Here is an 11,809-nt window from a genome sequence, read left to right on the forward strand (position 1 = left end):
AGCTTAAATCTGCTAGGAAGTTTCGGGTGTTCTACTTAGAATGCAAAAAGCAGATGGGCAATAGCAACAAATTTATTACTGTCAAAGAAGTATTTGTTAACCTCAAATATAAATCTAAGTGTCAGGAACGATTTACTGAGATATTTGACTGGAATGCAACCTTGTATGGAAGCAAAGGGTGGATGACAAACCGTTTACATAAGAAGAGAGTAGAAGTTTTTGAAATGTAACGCTGAAGAAGAATGCTGAAAATTAGTTGGACATGTAGAATAACCGATGAGGAGGTACTGAAGCTAACGTAACTTATAGAAGGAATCGGCTGATAGGACACTTTCAAGACATCAATGAATTGTCAATTTGGTAATGGAGAGAAGTATGAGAGTAAAAATTGTGGAGGATGATCAAGGCTTGACTATATACAGTAGATTAAGTGGGTGTAGGTTGCAGCAGTGATGCAGAGATCAAGAATTGAAGAGAACAGACTATGAGGAATGGAGACCTGCATCAAACTACCGTTTAGGCTGAAGAACACATCAACAACATGTTGGGCACGTAGAAATCGCATTATCGATATACAGTAAGGGCAGAACATATTTTTGTACGGAACTGCACATCATTATTTATGGTGTCACATCATTATTTATGGTGTTACCCCATGACGGTCTATTGTGCTAATATGACCTTCCATTTTTCCGTCGTGAAACGCTGTGTAGATAGACCAACCACCGACATTCCGTCACAAGTGTATCATTGGTTCCGTCTGTAACACTCCATTCGTTAAAATATATATATTCATATGTTGATGGAGTACGTGATCATCTGAGAACTGACAGCTTGTCTCTATCCCATACTCTCCTTGTCTTCTACCTCATTAAAAATCTCTCCATTGTATCAGAGTTTATGAACAAAAAGTAGAATATTGCGTAAGAGGCTGAATTATTATGATTTATGGCAGTTAACAGACAGTTTATTGCTTATGAAGAAGGATTTGCTTCAGTCCATAAAAAACAGTTGCTATGTTTATGATCTGGATCTGTTACAATTATGCTTCTATCATTCGCAAGGAAATAAGTGCTACAGCAACTTAATGCAGTTAAAGGTACTTCATTAAAGTTATCTCGAACAGAAGCAGCCATACAATGCATTTGTAAGGAAGATATTACGCTATGGATGGACGGTTGTTCAAATGGTTCAAATGGCTCTGAGCACTATGGGACTTAACATCTGACGTCATCAGTCCCCTAGAACTTAGAACTACTTAAACCTAACTAACCTAAGGACATCACACACATCCATGCCCGGGGCAGTTTTCGAACCTGCGACCGTAGCAATCGCGCGTTTCCGGACTGAAGCGCCTAGAACTGCTCGGCCACCGCGGCCGTCGACGGTTGTTCATCTGATAATTTACAAAAGTTGTAACGTCCCTAGGCGGTGATCCTTCTCGATTACACAATGATGTTGAACAAAGATAGCTGCGTTATTAATAGTTTACAACATTGGTTAGGAATTTTGTGTTTGGGTATTTTTTTAAACAGATCCGTATTGTTGCTCTTTGTCATTGTTTTAGTAATGGCCACATCTGTATGCTTTAGCCCTACGCGAAATTTTAACATTGAAGAAAAGCAGTTATCGTCCTTCACGAAAACAAGGAGGATTTATTACAGTTTGTGTTTACTAATTACAATAGGACGGATCACCACCGAAATTTGTTCTGGTCTCTAGGTGTTAGTGCCAGCAGAGAGCATATCCCGAACGCATGTTTACTGCCAAGAAGAAACCAACGACAACGAGGTAACGAAGTAATTAATTTCCTCTCTTAGTCCGACTGCTTTCTCGTAAATTGCACCCCAAGCTTCCGACAAAGAGGAATGTGACACAGCAAGAGAACTTTCCTATAATTCACGCCCTTACCAATCAAATTTTCTGCGTTAAAAAAAAAATGGTCGACAGCCACAGATTGTGTTTTCAGTACTTCAGAATATCTCGTGCAAAGAGGAACGTTATTGATTCATCAGCTGAAGATCCCTGTTGAAACATAGAAGTGTTGGCCAGCTTCAAGCGTTTCCTCCCTTCCTGCCCAATGTTCCACAGTTTGTGTAAATTTTCTTTGCATTTACCTGTTGAACACAGAAGTACACTTAGGCTTTTAATCTTGGACGGTCATTAGGAATCTATTTCGACCTGACGCAGAAGATGGGCTGTTCTATTACTACTATGAGACTACCGTATTCATGAATTTTCTAATAGTGAGCGGATGCATTGAGCCTTTATACTGATCCTGCTCTTGTCTGCAGTAAGTAATTGTAACTGCTCCTGCGTTTTACAGAATACTCTTGTAGCGAGAGCGTTTGTGACAAGAAAGAAGTGAAACTTCGTTTCAAACATTCCACAGACAAAAGTACATTTACCATCATTTTAATACTGAAATATTGCATGAGGGCTTAATTAAAAAGAAAGGATAAATGCAATAATTTTAGTAGCTGTGTGACCGGTTACGAAGTCTCGTAACCGGTTGGTCCCGACTAGTATTCGCACGCAATCTGACTGCATAAAATTAAAATAAAGAATGACAAGGAATTTCCATTAACACAATTGATTAATTAAGTCCCCTGCAACTATAAAAGCTACGAAACAACAAAGCACAAGTGTAACTGTTCTGTGTGTGGTAGTGTGACTCAACAAGCATGTATCTGGCTTGGTTCTTCCTCAATACGACAAGATCTTTTAAACACCATTTACAATGAACTAATTGAAAAAGCGCAAATACTATAATTGCACTTAGAAACCAGAATTACAAGTCTAATACATGAACACGAGCCAGATGCTTTGTTGACTGTACCTGTGATCAAGAGGCATTGTCATTAAAGAAATCTGTAATAATTTTTTTACCTGAATATATATTGACGAAAAATGCACTGTGATAATTGCAACATCTTCCATCTATACATTACACCAACCGAACAGCATCTACTCTCTCGCCCAAAAGAACGACAACTGCGCTCGATATCCTCTGAACTACTACTGCCGTCGACATCCTCTGAATTATTACTACTGCACCAGTGGAGGCGGCGGAATAATAATCTTTGGCGCAATCTATTGCGCTGTGACTCAGTGTAGCCACCTTTCATATGCCCCTCCTCCACAGGCTAAAATTTGGTGGTATTTTTGCCAGCATTGGTGGTGAAAATGCCACCAAATTAGTCCAAAAACACAAACAAAAATAAAAGATGACATTAATAAGTAAATATTACATAACTAAATAAATTTTGGCTTTGCACTGACCCTTCAATAATCTAATATATAAAATAAAGAAAGGAATACAAATGCTTGCATACATGTGATTTTACATAATAGTTTATGCAAGTATCATTTCTCAGAGTAGTTAAACAGTTCAATCCATGGCACCAGCACTGACGAATAGGTACAGGTAAGAGTCTCATAACATCTCATAAACAGTATACACACAATAAATCAGTTTACACAAATATTCACATAAAATCTATTCAATAGTTCAATAAACAATTAGCACTCCTCAGAGTAGTTGACAGTTCCAACAGTGGCACCCAGCAATGGTCAACAGGTGCAAATAGCAGTCCCATAAGATTTGATAAACAGTAAATCCACAATAAATCAGTTTACTCAAATATTCACATAAAATCTTTTCAGTAGTGTAATAAATAAGTAGCAGTCTTCAGAGTAGTTGACAGATCCAACAGTGGCACCCAGCAATGGTCAACAGGTGCAAATAGCAGTCCCATAACATTTCATAAACAGTAAATACACAATAAATCAGTTTATACAAGTATTCACATAAAATCTTTTCAATAGTTCAATAAACAAGTAGCACTCCTCAGAGTAGTTGACAGTTCCAACAGTGGCACCCAGCAATGGTCAACAGGTGCAAAAAGCAGTCCCATAACATTTCATCAGCAGTATTTGAACAGCTCCAACAGTGGCACCGAGCAATGGCGAGCAGGTGCAAACAGCAACAAGTGACTTTTCATCAGTGGTTGAGCTGTTCCAACAGTGGCACCCAGCAATGTTGAACAGGTGCAGATGGCAACAAGTGACATCATTTCAGTGGCAGCAGTTCCAGCAGTGGCACCCAGTAATGGCAAGCAGGTGAAGGCAGGAATGAGTGTCATCACATCAATAATAGGAGTTCCAACACTAGCACCCAGCAATGGCGAGCAGATGCAGACTACAACAAGTGACATCATTTCAGTTGCAGCAGTTCCATCAGTGGCACCCAGCAATGTTGAACAGGTGCAGACAGCAACAAGTGACATCATTTCAGTAGCAGCAGTTCCAACAGTGGCACCCAGTAATGACGAACAGGTGCAGACACCAACAAGTGACATTTCATCAGTGGTTGAGCAGTTCCAACAGTGGCACCCAGTAATGTTGAACAAGTGCAGGTAACAGTCCATAATATTCACCAGCAGTAATTAAACAGTTCATCAGAGTTCATCAGCAGAAATTAAACATTTCCAAGTGGCACCCATTAATGATAATAGGTGTAAGCACGAACAACAGTTTGAATGCACACACAATTGCTTTTACAAAATTATTATCAATACTCTTACATTAAACATACAAATTATAATAAATACACACATGATATCAGATAATTGTCATATTAACTATTACAAATACACAAATATCAGTAAACCTATAATATTTATGGGTGTCAGTGCAAGTGACAACAAACAAGTAAAATAATATTTAGGAGGTAGGTCGGTACCAATTATTTGGGATTAGGAAAGGAAAACACAGAAAACACACTCACTCATCTTTCATCGACATATTAAGTACTATTGTGTAACTGAATAGTGTTAACTGTGTAAATGGAATTCTGTCAAAACTTTATGTTCAACATGTGTATCAAATGGTAGTGGCAGCAGTGTATAATACTGAATAATAGTTAGTCAACATCATAGTCATCATGTCAAGAGCAATGTTAGCCAAGCCAAATCAAAATGTACGGTTGCTGAACAACTGTCAGTGTGCCAAGAAATGCAGATACTTCCTCTCTCCAAAACGAAGAGTATATACTGCTTATTGATTTAACAAAGTGTGTGTGTAGACAATCTTCCTTCCACTGGAGTGGTCTAGTCTGCCATCTTCATCCTTCTTGTTCCATATAAACCAACAAAAATAAAATATGTTCCTCACTTACTTTACCTCTTATCCACCAAAACACCAATAATCATCAGCATCACATAATCTCAATACTTCAATAATACCTCTTCAATACGTCGATACATATAAATCTTATCACTAATATCATTTACCTTACCTCTTATCCACCAAAACTCCAATAATTATGAACATCACACAATCTCAATACTTCAATAATACCTCTTCAATATGTCGATACATATAAACCTTATCACCAATATCATTTCACTTCCATAACAACTCTTTCCTCTAATCAGTCTCCTCGAACAAGTACAGATAAAATCCTAGTGCAAACTTCATTTCATCATCCCATACAATTCGAAGACACAGTGTCCACACACAACCTCTGTGTAATCCACCTCAGCCAAATTTTCCTCTCATTATGATTTATAAAATACATTTTGGTTACCTTGTCCACCATAAAATAAAATAAATGCATACATGACCTCTAACAGCCTTCAGTTTGAATAACTTTCAGTAAGTAGGTGCGAGTACACAATATAAATTATCACATATGAATTTGAATGAATAAATCGTAATATTTCACAGTGTGTACACCACTTCAGCAAAACAGAAGCAACGTGTGGAGTATTTTTTGTGTCAAGCGTCATTTGCTATTTGAGTTGCTCACGAAGAATGCAGTGTAATAACTGTCAATGGTCTAAAGCTAGTGTTGGTATTTCATGTTGTCAGCTTCCTTTCTATCATAATGAATTAATACAGCTTCCATAGAACCTCCAGTTCGTGTGACTTCAATGAAGTTTCTTGTACCCATGTAGTTCGTAGAATTATAGCAGTTCATTTTCTCATCTTAAAATGTAAAGTACTGAGCGTAAGCAAAACATGCAATACCAAGTAAATATACCAGTAGTGAACAGAATGTCAACAAGTGTATGCAGCACAATCCCTACAACGAGGTTCTGCCAAGCGAACAATCCATAATTAACAGCATAGCGTAACCTAAACTCTATGTTCGTACACAGTATATAAATATCTCTCTATGCTAAATTAAAGAGTAGTTATGACAACAAAACAGAAATGTGTAAATATGCAATCCATACGCAAAGCAGCAAGTATATATCTTACATAATAAATAGGTAATTAGCATCATATCAGCATAAGCAAATAAATGTTCGTATGTAATCTTAATAAGTAAACATGAAGGCGAAAGCAGATAAGTCACAAAGTATAACTTAATACATAACCATATCAGCACAACTAATTAGGTGACAATTATAATTTAAATAAATAGGTACTGCAGGCACATAATAAAAAATATGACATCAGTGAGAAAGCTCAGCAGTCAAGCGATGCATAATATACACAAGTAACAACCCTGTTCATTAATAAAACATTGTCAAAATCAACAAATGTACGCAAGCATGTCGCTTCACAAGTAAATTCATAGAACAAAAAATTTAGCACAAAGTAGAAATCACGTTATTGCGAGCAGCAAATTACGTATTAAGTCATACCTAAGTAGAAATATGTTACCTGAAAAATAAATCCAATTAATAGTTACCTTTTTAGTTTATTACTTTCTTCTTCGAAATTACATTCTTCCTGAAATTTTCTCGATAGCAAGTCTTCTTAATGCTGGACACGCACAGAATTTACCTGACGTTCTTAAATATTTTATACAACTGTATTCTGAAAAAAACTGAATGTTAATAACATAAGTTATCAAGTCACTGTAGCTTTATACTGAATTTAATCGGAGAAAATAGACTGTGCATTTGTCTACATCTGTCAGTGTATTCGCACTGAGCGCTCAATCAGCTGTTGGTAAGCGTGACGTAGGAAGTAATAGTTTGCGGTCAACGGCTACCTTGTGCGGCGCGCGGACTGTCCGTCGCTTAGTATATGTGCTGCCGCTAGAACACGGCGCGGTATCCCTGTGTTCTCTGCGTGTTTACGTGTAACTGTTAATTTCTCAAAAGTGTGTCATTCGACAAAAATTTTAACGTTCGATATATGATGTATTCCCTTAGAGCGCCGCGATTTAAGAGTTTCTACCTCAACTGTGTTATCACGAATAATTTTGCGAACTCTATATGGACCGTTATAAAGCAGAAAAAATTTGCGACACAAGCCTTTTCCTTTGTGAGACAAACAATGAGACTTAATTAACACCTTTTGACCAACTGACAAAGTTTGTAAACGACCAGAACGTTTAGCTGATTTCTCTCTTCTAGCAGCCGCAGATGCAATATTTTGTAGAGACAAGTTGACAACTTCAGAATGCCGCAGTTTCCGTGTAGGCGGAAAGGGAACGATTTCAGAAATGCGATTTGTCGGTGCTTTATTTTTTAATATCAATTTAGGCGGTAAAGAAGTTGAATCATTAGGGAGTTCACTCAGAATTTTTTGAAAAATATGAAGATACTGATCCCACGTTCTGTGATTATGATGACAATAAAGACGACAGATGTGATTATGATGACAATAAAGACGACACAATTTATTGATTCCCTTCATCCATCTCTCTGAAGCGTTAGATTGAAGGTGAAAAAGTGAAATGAAAATTGGTTTAACCTTACGACGCCGTAGAGTACGAAGCCAAATTTTAGAGAGAAACTGTGATCCATTATCTGATATAACTTTATGAACATGACCCACTTCTTTAAGAAAATGTTTGGTGAAAGCATTAGATACTGAACGAGCTGTTGCTTTGAGTAAAGGTGTAAAACACACATGTTTTGACGTCAATTCCACAACTACCAAAATGTACGCAAAACCATTAGCAGAACGAACCACTGGACTGAAAAAAATCAACTGCAGCCATCTCCTTTAATTTCGCTGGAATGATAGGAAAGAACGGTGCTCTGTGAGAAATAGTTGGCGGCTTAGCCTTTTGACATAATTTGCATTTGGCAAGAAAAAATCGAATACGTTTTTCCACATTACTGAAGTAGCAAATTTCTCGTAATTTATGAAAGCATTTTCTGGGACCAAAGTGTGCATAACTGAAATGTGTATACCAAATCAATTTATTAACCTACTCATCAGGAATGCAAACTAACCAAACGGTCAACCGATTTTCGTTTAAAAAGAATATCATTGAGAACTAAATAACACTAATCGCTTCGCTTTCCTTTGTCATAAGGCTGGTATCTATTGTCCTGTCTGTTTCGTCTGTCATTTCCAAAATTACCGTTATAACGTCCGTTCCGATCATTATCAATTTTCTCTGAAAAATCTATTGTGATTACCGTTACTGAAAAAATTACAAGAAGTTCCGTCGTCGTTGTCATACTCAAGTTCTTGTAGCAAAGTCTTGAAAGTTTACATCTTCCGGCTAAAGCAATGTGTCTTATCGATTGTGGCAGCTTATTTAAACAAATGCGAATTAATTCAGTCGGGCTATAAGGGTTGGAAAGGAATTGATTCTATCGAATCATGTCTTCAAAGTATTCTGCTGGCGTGCGGAACTCACACTATTTAAAATTACACTGCATAATAAGACTATGTTTGACTCTGTCTTGCGTGTTTTCGGACCAATATGCCGATAGAAATGCATGATAAAAATTATTTAAATTATTACAATGTGTAATAAGTGCGCGCATGCGCGTCGCCGGTTCGTTTTCTATCAATATCCTGAAAACTGTCGCTTTAGGGTAAAATAGTCATATCTGGTTATTCTTTACTGACTCCTTTTCTAGATATATTGATAGCTAAAGAGTTGTTTTGATAGATACAAAGAATAGTAAAAGAGTAGGCAGCAGTGCAGAAAACTAAAAGGGAAGTAGCACCACTACAGTTCGGGGCCCTGTGCACACTACGGCACATATTCAGTTAGTGTAGTGAATCCCCTGAGGACATAAATAGCCACACATAAATTCCAGCTTGTGACGTAGTGGCCAATTTGGTGGAAGTGCGTACATAAATTTATCTAACCATGAACATGGGTGTACGTCATTATTAGAATTGCGAAAGATCTTAAATTTCCTAACAGTTAAAAAGTGTTTATAGTCAAAGTTTTCGCCTCGTGGCGACAGAGACCTACTGCGTCTGTCCCAGTCTGAATATCGATTACTGTCAAGTTCACGCGCCTGGCGCTCTCTTGTTGCATCTCGTAAATGAAATAAATTATTTTCTTCGAAACCCGCTGCTATCGGTGATTCTAAATTTCTTCTACTGTCTTTTCCTACGATTTCGCTTTCAATTTCTTTAACTTGCATTCGTAACGCCTCAAATTCCCTTTCAACGCGTTCATTAAATTTTCCCTGATTTTCAACATGTTTATTTATATTCTGGTACTCTTCTGTTTCTGCAAATGGCAATGGAGATGTATCATCTGAATCTCTGTCCACATTTGAACTAAGACTTGTCAATTTATCTGAAATCTCCTCAACTCTTTCCGATAACTCACCTATTTGTTCTTTCTGTTTATTTACGTCATCCGTAAGTGTTGCGACTCGGGTTTCAGTATTAACACATTTAGTAGTTAACTGTTCATATTGTTGTGTTAGGCTATTTATTCTGTCATTTGGTATGGATTCCTCGATTCTTTCAAATATTTCTTCCTTATCTTGTGCACGTTGTAAATTTAACTCTGAACATTTTTGTACTATCACGCGATCTCTTTCTTCCTGTTCTCTATCCTGTTCCTTTTGTCTAATTTCTGTTGAAATTTATCTATTATTGTGAGCATTCAAAATCGGTTGTACTTCTTCTCTAATATCTTTCTTTAATTCATCTTTCATGTTTTTGAAACATGTCCCTATTCGTGAATCGAACCGTGTTTCCATTGTTCTCATATCAGTTTTAATTGTTCCTATTTGTGAGTCTAACCTTGATGCCAATGTTCCCATCTCTGTTTTTAATTCAGATCCTAACTGTGATCGCAAATTTAATATTGCACTCATCAACTGCTCCGTATTAACTGGTTCGAAATTCTTTTCGCCCCTAACGTTTCCTGTAAAACTAACTTCCTTTGTCGTAGCTGTAAAGCTATCTGTGTTCGATACTATTCCAGAATCTGTCGTTAATCTCGTATTCTGAAAATATTTTGATTGTGAAAAATTTTGAACCGGTTCCGGACTATTTTTGTGGCTTATTAAATTGTTTTCTACTTCATTATTCATTATACTGTTCTCCTGTGTTGGCGAGTTTGCCATGTTAACAATTTCGTCATTCTGAGTATCCATCATTTTTGCATTTTTGCCTTTTTCATCGATCGTGTAAAACATACAAACATACAAAATCGTCACTATACGAAAATTACACAAAATATAACACTTTATCACCAACAATACCATCCACACAAAATGCTTCCCGACAAACACGATTAATGAACAATTAAAACCTTCAGAACAGCACAAAATTGTCAAACCTGTATACCACTCATCAAAAATTAATTTCTACAAAACTACCATCAGAGAAATGACAAGACAACTACAAATGTTCAGTTACAAAATCTATAAGTGCAATATGGACTACAGATACTAAACTACAAATTACTACAACAATACTACTGTCTGCTGATTTTACTATCAAAAGAATTCCAAGGGACGATCCTGGCAGGGTCGCCACGTGCATGGGGGCTTAATTAAAAAGAAAGGATAAATGCAATAATTTTAGTAGCTGTGTGGCCGGTTACGAAGTCTCGTAACCGGTTGGCCTCGACTAGTATTAGCATCCAATCTGACTGCATAAAATTAAAATAAAGAATGACAAGAAATTTCCATTAACACAATTGATTAATTAAGTCCCCTGCAACTATAAAAGCTACAAAACAACAAAGCACAAGTGTAAGTGTTCTGTGTGTGGTAGTGTGACTCAACATACATGTATCTGGCTTGGTTCTTCCTCAATACGACAAGATCTTTTAAACACCATTTACAATGAACTAATTGAAAAAGCGCAAATACTATAACTGCACATAGAAACCAGAATTACAAGTCTAAGACATGAACACGAGCCAGATGCTTCGTTGACTGTACCTGTGATCAAGAGGCATTGTCATGAAACAAATCTGTAATACTTTTTTTTACCTCAATATATATTGACGAAAAATGCACTGTGATAATTGCAACATCTTCCATCTATACATTACACCAACTGAACAGCATCTACTCTCTCGCCCAACAGAACAACAACAACTGCACTTGACATCCTCTGAACTGCTACTGCCCTCGAAATGGTCTGAATTATTACTACTGTACCAGTGGAGGCGGCGGAATAATAATCTTTGGCGCAATCTATTGCGCTGTGACTCAGTGTAGCCACCTTTCAACATTACCAGTAGTTATAAAAGGAAAGAACAGGGGCAAAATGGATTAATCGCGTATTAATAAAGATCCAGTATTTGATCTCATCTCTGCCCTGCTATTTAAGTCATTATCCAAGTATTATTTTAATTTTTGCAGTATTCGAAAAAACACTTTTGTGTTCAAAGAAAAACACTAGACTGTTGCTTATTCACTTCCGAAGCATTTCAAAAACCCAGGTTTTTGTGATAAGATACTACAATTATTGAATTTTTGAAGTGTGACATTATCGTCTAAACAAAATGTTCAACCATTTTAAACAACTGACAGAATGGAAGTGTTAAAATTACTGGTTTCTTTTTGTTACAAAATCCCAAATTCTAAAGTGGACACGAAGTGAATATGAAGCTGAAACA

This window comes from Schistocerca serialis, chromosome 5 (genome assembly GCF_023864345.2).
Source record: "Schistocerca serialis cubense isolate TAMUIC-IGC-003099 chromosome 5, iqSchSeri2.2, whole genome shotgun sequence".
Classification (NCBI taxonomy): Eukaryota; Metazoa; Arthropoda; class Insecta; order Orthoptera; family Acrididae; genus Schistocerca; species Schistocerca serialis.